The 14550-nt window shown below is 36.0% G+C and overlaps 1 long non-coding RNA gene across 2 annotated transcripts; it reads left to right on the top strand.

The window, feature by feature from the left end:
• Positions 1-10741: 10741 nt before the first annotated feature.
• LOC106397807 lies at positions 10742-14082 on the top strand. Of its 2 annotated transcripts, XR_002657779.2 has the most exons (5): positions 10742-12039; positions 12125-12234; positions 12391-12474; positions 12680-12755; positions 12828-14082. It is a non-coding gene; the product is annotated as an uncharacterized LOC106397807 (long non-coding RNA). The 2 variants fall into 2 exon arrangements; XR_001279842.3 differs by having other exon boundaries at positions 10785-12039; positions 12680-14082.
• The last annotated feature ends 468 nt before the right edge of the window (positions 14083-14550 follow it).

The raw sequence follows: 14550 nt of genomic DNA on the forward strand, positions 1-14550 counted from the left end.
TGAGGTATATGATTTTCTCAGAATTGACATTAGAGACGGCCAGAAATGCCACTTTTGGTTTGATAACTGGACGGAGAAGGGACGTTTGATCGATATCACATGAGCAACTGGAACCACTTATCTTGGCGTTTTACGACATACTCGAGTAAGTGATGCGGTGAACATGGAGGGTTGGACCATTAGAGGGCAGAGATGTCGACGTTTTCAGGAGTTATATCGCAGCATCTTGGCGATTACTCCTCCTAAACCTGAGAATGGTACTGATGTAGTACTATGGAAGAATGGGGATGATGATTACTTACCTACATTCTCAGCATCAAGAACTTGGGATCAAGTGCGGTTCAAAAGAGATAAAGTTTCTTGGAGTAAAGTGGTTTGGTTACCACAAGGCGTTCCAAGGTACGCCTTCATCCTTTCACTACAAGAAAACACAGTTTTAGCAAGGAAATTTAACGAGGAAAACTATTCCTCGTGAAATTACGATGACTTAACGATGAAATTGCGAGGAAATAAAGTTTCGTCGTAATGGCCTTGTAAAATACCGAGTAAAGATTTTCCTCGTAAAATCGTCGTAAGTTAACGTGGTTTTCCGAGAAAAATGTGTTTCGTCGCAAATTCGTCGTAATTTTAGCATGATTTTTACGAGGAAATAACTTACGAGGAAAGAACGAGAAATCCACCAACTTAACACGTTTTTTTTGCCACCAACCTAATTTTTCGTCGTAAATTCCTAGCAAAATTCAACTACCAGATTCGAAAATTTTCTATATATATGGAGGTTTGAACATAATTTTAAGCACACCAACAAGAAAAAAAAAAGTGAAAAAAATGTCGGGCTTGGGAAATATTTTCGAGTTGCGGAGGTGGATGTATATGCATAGAGATGCTAACGGGAGAGTGACGAAAGAATATCTTGCTGGGTTGGAGCGTTTTATGCATCAAGCAGATTCTACACCGCTCGCCCAAGAAAGCGGTAAAATATTCTGTCCTTGTAGGAAATGTAACAATTCAAAGTTGGCAAATCGTGAAAATGTTTGGAAGCATTTAGTAAATAGAGGTTTCACGCCAAATTATTATATCTGGTTTCAACATGGAGAAGGTTATAGTTATGATCAGAATGAAGCTAGTAGTAGTAATAACAACTTTCAAGAAGAACCGGTTGATCATCAATTGCATAATGCACATAGTTACCATCAGGAGGATCAGCCGATGGTAGATTATGATAGGGTTCATGATATGGTAACTGATGCATTCGTAGCTCATGATGATGAAGATGAAGAACCTAACATAGATTCAAAAAAGTTTTATGAAATGTTAGATGCGGCAAATCAACCACTTTACAGTGGTTGTAGAGAAGGTCTCTCTAAATTGTCATTGGCTGCTAGAATGATGAATATTAAAACTGATCACAATCTACCTGAAAGTTGCATGAACGAATGGGCAGATTTATTTAAAGAGTATTTGCCGGAAGACAATGAGTCTGCTGATTCTTATTATGAGATTCAGAAACTGGTTTATAGTCTTGGGTTGCCTTCGGAGATGATAGATGTTTGCATCGACAACTGCATGATCTACTGGGGAGATGATGAGAAGTTGGAAGAATGTCGATTCTGCAAGAAACCACGATTCAAGCCGCAAGGAAGGGGACGTAATAGGGTACCGTACCAAAGGATGTGGTACCTACCAATTACAGATAGATTGAAAAGATTGTACCAATCGGAGCAGACTGCTGGAAAGATGAGGTGGCATGCCGAGCATACTCAGACGGATGGTGAGATGACTCATCCATCAGATGCAAGAGCCTGGAAACATTTTAACAAAGTACATCCGAATTTCGCTAGCAATAGCCGGAATGTGTACCTCGGATTATGCACAGATGGATTTAGTCCATTTGGAATGTCAGGGAGACAATATTCATTGTGGCCTGTCTTTCTTACGCCATACAACCTGCCACCGGAGATGTGCATGCAACGGGAGTTTTTATTCTTGACCATATTAATACCCGGTCCGAAGCATCCAAAAAGGTCACTTGATGTTTTCCTACAACCACTGATAAAAGAGTTGAAGGATTTGTGGTCAACAGGGGTGAGGACGTATGACTGCTCAACGAAGAAGAATTTTACGATGCGAGCTATGCTTTTGTGGACCATAAGTGACTTTCCTGCCTATGGGATGTTGTCTGGATGGACTACACATGGGAGATTAGCTTGTCCATATTGTAATGGAACGACAGATGCATTTCAACTGAAGAATGGTAGAAAGACAAGTTGGTTCGATTGTCACCGTCGATTTCTTCCAGTTGGCCATCCGTACCGAAGAAACAAGAATTTGTTTAGGCACAAAAAGGTTGTGAGAGACACTCCTCCTCCATATCTAACTGGAGAACAAATTGAAGCGCAAATCGACTACTACGGAGCTAACGAAACAGTTCGCTGGGGTGGTAATTGGCATGTCCCTCGTAATATGCCTGATTCTTACGGTGTTCATCACAACTGGCACAAGAAGAGTATATTTTGGGAGTTACCATATTGGAAGGATCTCCTTCTGCGCCACAACCTTGATGTGATGCATATAGAGAAGAATTTCTTTGAGAACATCATGAATACAATATTGAATGTCCCAGGGAAGACAAAAGACAACATAAAATCGAGGTTGGACTTGCCGGATATTTGCTCAAGAAGTGAGTTACATATAAAAAGCAATGGCCAAGTTCCCGTTCCAATTTTTAGATTGTCTTCAGAAAAAAAGTCGGTTTTGTTCAATTGGGTGGCATCAGAAGTGAAGTTCCCTGATGGGTATGTTTCAAATCTTTCAAGATGTGTTGAAAAGGGTCAAAAGTTCTCCGGGATGAAGAGTCATGATTGTCATGTCTTTATGCAACGACTTCTGCCATTTGCATTTGCGGAGCTACTTCCAACAAACGTACATGAAGCACTTGCAGGTAGTTTACAATAGGACAATAATATTAAATTGGTTTAGTTTACAATAATAGTATTTGACTAACAATGTGTTTAATTGTTTTTGGAATAGGCATTGGAGCATTTTTCAGGGATTTGAGCACACGCACTCTTAAAGAAGAAGTCGTAGAACAGCTTCAGGAGAACATTCCTATCTTATTGTGCAACTTGGAGAAGATATTTCCTCCAGGCTTTTTTGACGTGATGGAGCATCTAGCTATCCACCTCCCATATGAGGCATTGCTTCGTGGACCGGTACATTACGGATGGATGTATCAGTACGAGCGAGCCATGAAATATTTGAAGGGAAAAGCAAAGAACCTCGCCAAAGTTGAAGGTTCTATAATTGCTGGAAGTTTGACAGAAGAAGTTTCTCACTTCACATCGTACTACTTTGCGTCAAAAGTACGTACACGAAGAAGAGCTCCAAGAAGATATGATGATGGTGGCGTTGCGCCCACATATGCAGTTGTTGGTGTTCCAGAAATCTTTAGCCAGATTGGACGACTTGGTGGGAAATCAAAACAGGTTTGGTGGTCGAGTGAAGAAGACGCTCATAGTGCACACACCTATATTCTACTCAATTGCGAGGATCCATTGATGCGTTATTTTGAAAGGTAACTTAAATTGAGTATACATTATATAATTGAGAGAGATTAATTCATGTAAAATGTGAATTTACAGCATGTTTGTTTCACAAGTCGAAGAAACATTTCCTGGTATATCCACAAGTGACGTAGACAAAAGAAAAGATCAACACTTTGTTAAGTGGTTGAAGAATCAGGTATTAATCAAATACTTTTAAAATTTTCATACATGAATGATTTGTATTTCAACGTTCTTTTTATTTTTAAATAGGTTGATTATGACGACGATGCAGATTATCCTAAGTGGTTACACGAAGTAATTCAATCTCCACTTGTAAAGGTCACCACATCACAGATGTATTTCACACGAGGCTATACTTTTCACACATATGAGTATGGTAAACAGCGGGCAACCAGTAACTATGGAATTTGTGTGAAAGGAGAAACAGATTTCTACGGAATCTTGACGGAGATTATTGAAGTCGAATTCCCAGGGATATTGAAGCTAAAATGCGTCCTCTTCAAGTGTGAATGGTTCGACCCCGTCGTCAATAGAGGTGTTCGGTTGAACAAATTCGGTGTAGTAGATGTCAACGGTGGCCGGAGGTACAACAAATTCGAGCCCTTCATCTTAGCTTCACAAGCAGACCAAGTTAGCTTCCTTCCATACCCACGGATGAGAGAGTCGGGTATAAATTGGTTAGCCGTGATCAAAGTTACACCTCGAGGACGAATCATCGTAGGAGAAGAACCACCATTGCAAGAAGAACAAATAAATGAAGTTCATGAACCTGAACAAGAAATTGATGACATCCTTCTCATTGATCCGCATAATCACGAGTATGAAGATCTTACCGAAGATCCCACGGAGGAAGCTGTTGAAGACGAGTTTCATGTAAATGATGATGTTTCAAGTGATGACGAGAATGTCGATGAATCCGATTAATGTATTTCATATTTGTATGAGTTTGATTTATTATATATAATTAAAGATAATGGGAGTTTATTTATAAATAAGATATCGACATTAATTATAAGTAAAGGAATTGTGTTTTTATAATTTTCGGTTTGGATTAGAATGAATTGCTTGAGGTTAAAGGATAGAAGTGTTTGATATATGAAGTAGAAGATAAAGAAGATGTGGTTTGGGATTTGGGGTTTCGTTTTAGGGGTTTAGAGACAGTCGTCGTACTTTCCACGTTATCTCACGGGAATTTTACGACGATTTATAATACATTACCTCGCATATTCCACGGTAACAGTAAACGTCGTAAGAGCCTCGTTAACTTACGTGGAATAAGAGACGATTTATAATTAAAAAAGCGGACCTCGCTTATTCCACGTAAGACTAAAACGTCGTAAGAGCCTCGTTAACTTACGTGGAATGAGCGAGGTTAGCTTTTTTATTTTACTTTTCGTCGTTAATTCGTCGGTAAATATACTAAAATGAAACCCAAATCCCTAAACCCCAAATGTGCAAACCCTAAAACTCCCCATCCTACTTCATATAAACTAAAAAAAAATTAATTTTCAATTTTTTTTTTATGTTTTTAAACCTTTCATATATGATTTGTAGAGTGTGTTTGATTTGTTGTGTGATATGTCAAATTCAAAATTTGTAAAATTGTTTTCCAACGTATTAAACCTTTCAAATTCAAAAAAATATATATATTGAAGTTAAAGGGTTAGAAATATATGAAGTATAAGATAAGAAATATAAGGAAGATAGGGTTTGAGGTTTGGAGATAAGAAAGATAGGGTTTGAGGTTTGGGGTTTAAAATTTTAGGGGTTAGCAAAAAAAGCCTCGCTATTTGCACGTAAAATCGATGATAAAAACAAAAATCGTCGCAAGAACGACGTTAAATAAAACACGGGCCTCTGTATATCCTCGTTAATTTGCTTGGGCCTTGCGACGAAACAAAAGACGGGCCCACGTAAAATCGATGATAAAACAAAAATCGTCGCAAGAACGACGTTAAATAAAAGACGGGCCTCTGTATATCCTCGTTAATTTGCTTGGGCCTTGCGACAAAACGAAAGACGGGCCTCTGTCTTTCCTCGTTATTTTGCGACGAATTGTCGACGAACACTAATCCTATATATAGGCGAAACCGCAGCCCTCTTCATTTCCTCTCTAATTCCTCTCTAGAGCCTTTCTATTTCCTCTCAACATGGTAACTCTCTTTCCTCTCTAAGTAGTTTAGGGAATTTAGATTAGGTGGTTAGTTTAGGGAATTTAGTTTACGAAATTAGTTTACAAAATTTAGGTTTCCTCATTTTATTAATTACGTAGTTAATACTGTTCATAATTTTTTATTTACTCTTGAATTTAATTTAGAAATTTAAATTTTGCAGACTATTCGTAGGCACCAGCGTAGTGCTCACTACTCGCAGATGTTCGGTCCACCGGGTAGTCGGTTAGACCCGTCTTCACTTCCCGGTTCTTCTTCAGCTCCTGGTTCTTCGGGTCAGCAGGAGACCGTCCCCGAGACTCAATCTTCTCAGAGAGTCTCGCCTTCTTCTACGGCATCGCCATCAGTTCCTCATGTGCCTCCTCCGGTAGCTCCTCCTCCGATGCCAGCTCCTCATGTGCCTCCTCAGATGCCCGCCCATCAGGTTCATGCTGATTTGATGGTGCCAGCGAGTTGTCCTTACTCTCAGTACACTGTTGAGGACATTCTCGGTTTGCCAGGCAGAGAAGGCTTACCGATCATAGACCCCGACCGACCTGAAGGAACTCTTTGGTATGTATGTTACATTTATTTTTTAAAATTCATTTGTGACTTTAATAAATATTTAAAACTTTGAATTTGTTTTTTTTTTCCAGGTTTGGGGTTGATAACTGCCTTGCAACAGAAGTAACCGAGACGATTAAAGGTTACTTCTCCATGGCACATCCCAACTGGAAATCCACTCCGATCTACATCAGAAGGACGTGGTTCAAGATTTACGCTGTAAGTTTTTACAATTTATTCCTGATTTATATTTTTTTAAATTTTATTTTTCTAAACTAATTATTAATGTTTTTTTTTTGCAGCAAAAATTTAATTGGTCCATGGGGGTCACTGAGAAGGTGCGGAAAGAGTTTATCGACAAGGCGAAGAAACGTTTGTTGGACACGGTCTCCAACTGGAAGGGTGACTGGATCGTGAAGGGCTATGAGCGGGGCAAACCCTCAACCATCACCACGGACGTGTGGGATGGCCTCATCCGTTACTGGAGGGATCCTGATGCCATGAGAGTCGCCCAGTCTTGCTCCGCCTCCCGTAACTCGGTAGATGAGCATGGCCACAGGGCGATGCAACATAGTACGGGCCAAAAACCACACGCCCGCGTCCGTTTGGAAATGGTACGTAATTTAAATATTTAACTTTTTGATTTTTAATATATATATATATATATATATATATAATAAAAACTTTCTTAACTATTTTTAGGCCAAGGAGTTGGGACGTTTACCGACTCTTATGGAACTTTTCGATCGGACCCACAAAAACAAGGCGGGCGCATTTGTAGATGAGAGGTCTGAGAAGATCTACAATGATGTGGCAGCTCGTATTGACGAGCGTGAGACCCAGCTGGCGCAGGAGTCCGCCGACGGATTACCCGTCGTCTTATCCACAATAGAAGTGGATAGAATTTACGAGGAGGTAAATTTTATATAAATTTTTTATTAATTCCATTTTACTTTAAAATTTAAATTTTAATATATATTTTATTGTTTTTTAAGGTCGCTCCTAAGAAAAAGGGACGTGTTTGGGGATTGGTTCCGTCAACGATGTTCCGAGAGCGACTTCCTCTTATGGCCAGAGACGGGATGATGAAGTCTCTCAGCTGCGCGACGTGTTGGAGACGACACAACATCAGCTGTCGTCGACACAAAACGAGTTGGCCTCGACAAAATCGTCGTTCACAGCTCGTATGACTGGTCTCGAGAACTTCTTGGACGTCATAGCGGCCACAAATCCGGAATGGGAGGCCATGTTCAGGACCATGAGACAACAAAACCCCATTCCAGGCGAGACATCCGTGCAAGTCAACGAGGAAGATCTCTCGAGAAGGAGCGAGGAATTCTACGACGCGGCAATGCAGCATTAGTTTTTTTTTTGTTATTGTATTTTAAAATTCAAAACTTATTTATATATTATATAATTTCATTTTAATTCGGCCAAAAAAATTTTTCCTATTCGATTTAATTTCAATTAAAATTTTATTAATAAATTAAATAAATATAATTTTTATTTATAAATTCAGTAAATAGAAAACAAAGTAATTTCGTCGCTAATTCCCGATGTATTAACGAGGAAAATTAACGACGAAATATCGAGGAACAATTATCGAGGATTTTACGTGGATTTACTTACGATTCTATTACGACGAATTATTTTCGTGTTTCTTACGTTTTTATTACGACGAATTTATTTAGAGGTTTTTGCGTGTCTTTTACGACGAATCATTTACGAGTTTCTTACGAGGAAGCACAACGACCGCGTTACGTGGAAACCCCACGTGGTCTTTACGACGAAAACTTAATTCTTCTTTACGAGGAAAATATAACCTCGCTAATTAACGAGGAAATGGCGACGAATCTTCTCTTACGACAATCATATAACGACGAAACGCCTTTCATCGCCATTTCCTCGTAAGCCTTCTTTTCCGAGGAAATAACGACGATTTTGGCCGTCGTTAAATTTGTGTTTTCTTGTAGTGTTTGGTTAGCTATAAAGAATAAATTGTCAACAGGGGATAGAATGAGACAGTGGGGGATGGTGCAGGGATGTGTGTTCTGTGGAGAAAGAGATGAGACTAGAGACCATCTTTATTTTGCTTGTCCATATTCATACACAGTTTGGGAAGTGCTTGCACGCGGACTTGTTGGAAAATCAATCCAGATTGGCAGTGGACCATTGCTCGACTGCAGCGTATGAACGATAAGAGATTGGATACCATACTTGCAAGAATGTTAATTCAGAGTACAGTCTATCATGTATGGAGGGAGAGGAATGCTAGGCGCCACCAGCAGCCTGGTATGAGTACTGATCAGATGAGAAGAAGGATTGACAAAGCCATGAGAAATAGGATTGTCTCCCTTCGATATAAACCGGACGACAAATACGGAGGACTATTAACGCGATGGTTCGAGGCCACTATCTAGATCAGATCATTCTTTATTTATCATACCATAGCATAGAGAAAACTTAGTTCAATTTTTGTACCTTGTACATAACATTCTTTTTTGATGGATCAATAAATTTTAAATTTCATCAAAAAAAAAAATCACTATTTTTCCGAGAGGAAGATTCCACATTTTTAGCCTTTTAATATGAAATAATTGTTAGTGTTCCCTCTAACATTTGCGGATATCTTCTAATTATCAGTAACAGTGGTCGTTGTGATCGAAGGGAAATAAAAAAAAAGATAACGAAGATTTACCTTGAATCAAGACTAGAACGAAGAAAAAAGTGTGAAAGAGCTCATCAATGGCAGAAGGAATGTTCTTCTACGGGTTGCTCTGTGGGGATTAGTGCTTCACTTACAAAATCTCAAATATAATAAATCTATTTCAGATCATTCTTTATGCTAGCACCAAACGAGAGCAAACTTTCGTGAGGGTTTCATATGTAATTTCCTAAGTTTTGACACTACAGCAAAACTCAATTTTTTTTTGTTACAAGTATTTTTCTAATTTCATACTTCTTTATGGTTTTTGACCGAATTCACTCTTACTAATATTATCTCCCTTGCGAGCATTGGTTCGACTGTGACTTTAAAAATTTAGCCGTAGATGATTAGCTGTAGATAAATCGGTTGTAGCTGTAAAGTTGTTACTGTAGACTTTTTCTGCAGAGACTTTTGTTGTAGTTAAATTTGTTGTAACTGTAAGTTGTAGGCTGTAGATATTTTAAAATAAAATATATGAAATGTATGTTGTATATATAAAATTATTATTTTATATCAATTAAAATAATTTATATTAATATATTTTAATAAATTATCAATTTTTTTTGTAATTTAAAATGTGATATGTAAATAATATTTATATTATTTAAATATCTTAATAATTTAAAAACACTCAAATTCAAAATTAAAATATTTATAAAAGTTTTTATTATGATTATATAATTTATTTGATATTATAGATATTGTTTTTTCATTTACAGATTCTATAGCTTAAAAAGAAGATGTAGGGTTTTTGCTTAAAATATATAAGAAAAAGTTTTGCTTTATTTTTTTTGTTGTAGCTTTAAAAATAAAGCTAAAACATGATTGATAAAACTAAATAAAAACTTGATGTAGACTTTAATTTTAAAAGTAAAGCTACAACATGATTGGTAAAATTTAGTGATTTAAAAATAAATAAAGCTAAAGTAGAGAGACAAATTCCAACCAATCACCCTCAAAATATATATATATAATTTGTAATGAAAAAATTTATTTTGAATCTTAAAATAAATAAAAGTATACTGTTTATATATTACAGCAGTCCAATATCAATGTAAATATTGATCTCTTTTCCAAAACTAAAAAAACATTACGGAAAACAAATTGAACGAAGGAATATCTTTTGCATTAGTACAATTATAATACCAACTTTAATTTTGTTGATACTTGACATCAATATCTTTTTGTAGTTTTTTCCTTCTCATCTTTTTGTTTTATTTTGTTGCATATTTTACATTTCTTCATTTTCATTGGTATACTTTCTCAAGCATCTTTGTTTCTAAGTGACTATAAAAATTTGGTAACACTAAATGATTAAATTTAAAACAAAATGTATAGATATTGATCGGAAAGTAAACAAAATAATATCACATTTCAATAAAAAAATTATAAAAACTTAAAACATATCAACCTCATCAGGTTACATCTTCATCTAGACAGTAGACATGAGTATTTTCAGTTGCCTTTATCATCCGAGTTTCTGAAGTCCTATTTATTGCCTTCGAGTTATCATCATTTTTTTTTCTTGTGCCGCGGTGCGTCTCAGGTTTTTTAAGAGTCTTCTTATATGTGTGTTCTTTCTTACTCCTGAAATATCACCTTCACACGAATAAGAATATTACAGCAAATTGAATATTGATTTAGTTCATTTTAAAAATGTTAGTGGCTGGTTTTATTTACGTTTTTTTTTCACGATGCTTGTAGCTTTTGACTATAAATCACAATACTAAAAGGGAGATTTCCTCAAAATCTAAGCTATCTACGTCAGCAGAAAAATTCGTCCAATCAGAGCTCATTATTTTGCCATGTCACCTCGCTGAATTAAACTAGACTTTCGTACTTGGACTCTGTTAAAATTAAATTCGGCCCAGCCAAGTCCATGTCGACAAAATATTCTTTTGTAAGCTTTCAGAGTCTTTTCTCCCGACTCTTCCACTTCTCTTCTCCAATCTACGTTTTGCATTACCTACTCAATCGATGACAATCTTTAAAAGCATCGTGGATGTTTTGTTCCACCTCCCCTTGATCCTCCTCCTATATAAAGGGCTATGTCTAAACCTAAATACATCCAAAATTAAAAACCTAATGAGAATCGTAAGAGGTATGGCTCCTCATGGAACTAGATCAAGTGACATTGACAAAGCAGAATCGAAGAGTCATCGAATGATCTACACAGCCATCTTGGTCATCCGCTTTCTACTTCTATCCATGTTATTTTTTGGTTCTGTATTTATGGATTATGGATATGCAGAATCTATCGATCCTTTTTTTTTCTTCTTCTAACTTTTGTTTTACAGCTCTATCTGATGTGAGGGTTCTTTGTTCTCTTCAAAGAAGCTACACATTACCAAGTGCATTCGGTTAATTAATATTTGCGGTTGTTTTAGATTTTCCGATAGTGTTTTCATTACATCACTTCCCACCTCAAACTTAGATTGTCATGTTTTTTTTTGTTGGATTTTGTTCAGGTTTTGAAGGCTATTAGTAAATTCTGTATATGCTCCGTTTGAATAGGGATGTTGCTCAAGATCTTCATCATGTACCCTACTCAACACCGCACATATAGAGTTGATATTAATAATCTATTTGGTTCTTTCGATTGGAGGAATCTCAATCTTCGTACCAACGTTTTATCAATAGAATCAAAAAGGTCCCATCCCCAAGAGGCTGGAATGAATGTTTTCGGCAGTGATAAGACTGGGACTCTAACTCTTAACAAGCTTTGCGTCTATAAGTCATTGATTGAAGTATTCCCAAGGAACATAGATTCCGGTGCAGTTGTATTGATAGCTGCAAGAGCCTCCAAATTCGAAAACCAAGATGCCATTGATGCATCCATTGTAGGGATGTTGGGTGATCCAAAAAAGGTAATTTGAATTGATTTAGTTAAATCTGTATCCTTTTGCTGCAGGCAATCTTGATCAATTCAGATAGGCAAGAGAAGGAATCAAAGAGGTGCATTTCTTTTCCTTTAATCCTGTAAACGTACAGCTATCACATACACTGATGAAAATGGAGACTCGCATGAAGCAGCAAAGGAGCTCCTGAGCAAGTAATCTAATATAAAGACCCATCACCTAAAGATTTTTGGTACCATATAAATTTGGGTTCTCACATTCTTTTGCATTCAAATGTAGATTGTACCTGAGAAGACCAAGGAAAGCGAGGGTAGTCCATATGGGATCTTATTGTTTCTTACGTTCTAAAGTATCTGGGAATGGACAATCCCTAAAAGTACCAGCTTTAGGTGATTCGAACATTACGTATTGTAACATTTATATCATTGAAATCCGAATATAATGTTACCTATTTAAGAACAGAACCAGATTCAGGTGTCCTTTGATTATGATAGCCTCTAGAATGTGAAAATGAGATTCATATTGTTCCTGCCTTTTCTTTGCAGGTAATTTTATATCAACCAAACATAATTAGAAATCTGGCGATCAAGTTACACTACCGTTGAGTATCAGAGCGGAAGCTATAAAAGGTAGAGCTATTATTCTTAATCTTCTGATCATATTACTGTCCTTGCAATGAAAAATTAAAAGTAGCAGGATGTTCAATGTTTTATATCTAATACTTTGTAGAGTTGGTTAAATCAAATCGATTAAGCTGTACCCATTTTTTCTCACCCTTCGGTTTTTGGCTTATAGAGCTTGAGATTTGTTTTCTTTTCGCTGGCTTATTCTTAGTTAATAGCACGAACTAAGAGCAGCCTCCAGTAAATGTGAAGAACTTGAGTTCTTATATGATTAACGTGCTACCCAGGTCTGTTGCCACATTCTCAACTTGATCACATTTACCTTCATACAAGCATGTCTAATGTATTTTTGTAGCCAGGTCACAAATACTCTTCATATTTCAACAAACCTTCATGGTTGCACTAATTTCCCTTTAAGTTGCTACCTACTTTCAGACTCTAGCTCCTCCCATGTGATATACTAAGCGTTTCAGATTCTAGATTTTCCTTATAGAAATAGAGTATAATTTAGTTCTTAAACAATGTTATTCAAGCAAGTGTGTGTTACTGATTTCATCTCATGCTTCTCCCATGTGCTATATACTAAATATTTTAGAGTCTCCAGTTCCTTATATTCACTTCAGAAGTAGAGTATAAGTTGTTACACATTGGCAAATATAAAGCCACCGAATTTCTTGGATGCATGAGCGATGATTAAGCATGATTAGTCATCAAGACTGATAAAATCAAAAAACAAATTGTCAACAAAAAAAAAATTGACTGTATGAGAACATCAAAACTGATTTTTTTACTGTCATAAAAACATATAAACAGAATTTCATAAATACTTTTAACTAAGTCCACTGAAGTACCAAAAATAATATAAATGAATACAAGGAAATAAAAATATTCTTGAAACATAATATCATGTTTGGAGTAACAAAATATTACTCTAGACTGAATAAATATTTATATTCAAACAGAATTATAATTCGAAAACTCCGCAATACAATTAATAATATACACAAAAATAATAAACAATAATGGATAAAAACAAAAACACACGTGAGGGTGAAAATAACACTGTAAATAACTTTATTTTAAATCATAAAACACGCTGCTGAAATAAGCACATAAATATATATGAATTAAAAAGTGTATAGATAAACTATGTCTGTGGATCATCCCACTATGATTAGACCTAACCATATATCAACCAATAGAAAAATGTAGTAGAAAATATTTTCAATAAATTTTATATTGAAAATCGAAAACGACACTTATTTTGAAACAAAAACTCTACTTTAGAACGACAAGTAATTTGAAACGGAGGGAGTATAGAAAGAACACAAGTATTATTACATCTTACTGCAAAGTCAATTTTCCTGAATTACATGCATGCATACTCTGGTAAAATTGTAGAAAAACTCAACAGAAGCAATATAAATTGTCATATTTAGCTAATTCAGTAATTTGGATATATGAACTTTTTTCAGACACTGATAGAATATCTGTTTGTCCTTTCCGGTGATCTTTAATAACAACTGATGGGTGAAGACACTGATTGCAGGGCAAGTAACAGCAAAGGTGGAATATCTGGTTATCCTTTCCGGTGATCATTGTAACTTGAGAAGGGAGATAAATATATCCACTCGAAGTCCCTGAGTTTCCAAAACTGTGAGGAAAAATCTAATCTTAGCTGATAAATTTGGCTTCTTCCGATTAACAGCTATGGACAGCAAACGTATGAATTGCACCTGAATTATACTTGCTTGACAAGGTCATTGGGACAGAATCAAGTGACAAACTTATAATTGTCGACATTATTCTTATTAGTTATTAACTTATATTTATTATTCTTTTCTTTTGAAAATTTGTATCATGTTTCCATACTAATAAGTTGTAAAAGGGTTTCTTCTGAAAATTTACGTTCGTTACTCGTATAAACATGTTTTGGCAGCTAACAAACGCTCATGAAAGGAGGAAAATGGAATCTAATGGAATTTTATTATATTTTCTTAATCTTTTCTTTCGAATATGTTTTGGTACATGTTAAAAAAGTATTTGACATAAGAACATATTCATATAATTTTTTTATAACCA

This window comes from Brassica napus, chromosome C5 (assembly GCF_020379485.1).
Source record: "Brassica napus cultivar Da-Ae chromosome C5, Da-Ae, whole genome shotgun sequence".
NCBI classification, from domain to species: domain Eukaryota; kingdom Viridiplantae; phylum Streptophyta; class Magnoliopsida; order Brassicales; family Brassicaceae; genus Brassica; species Brassica napus.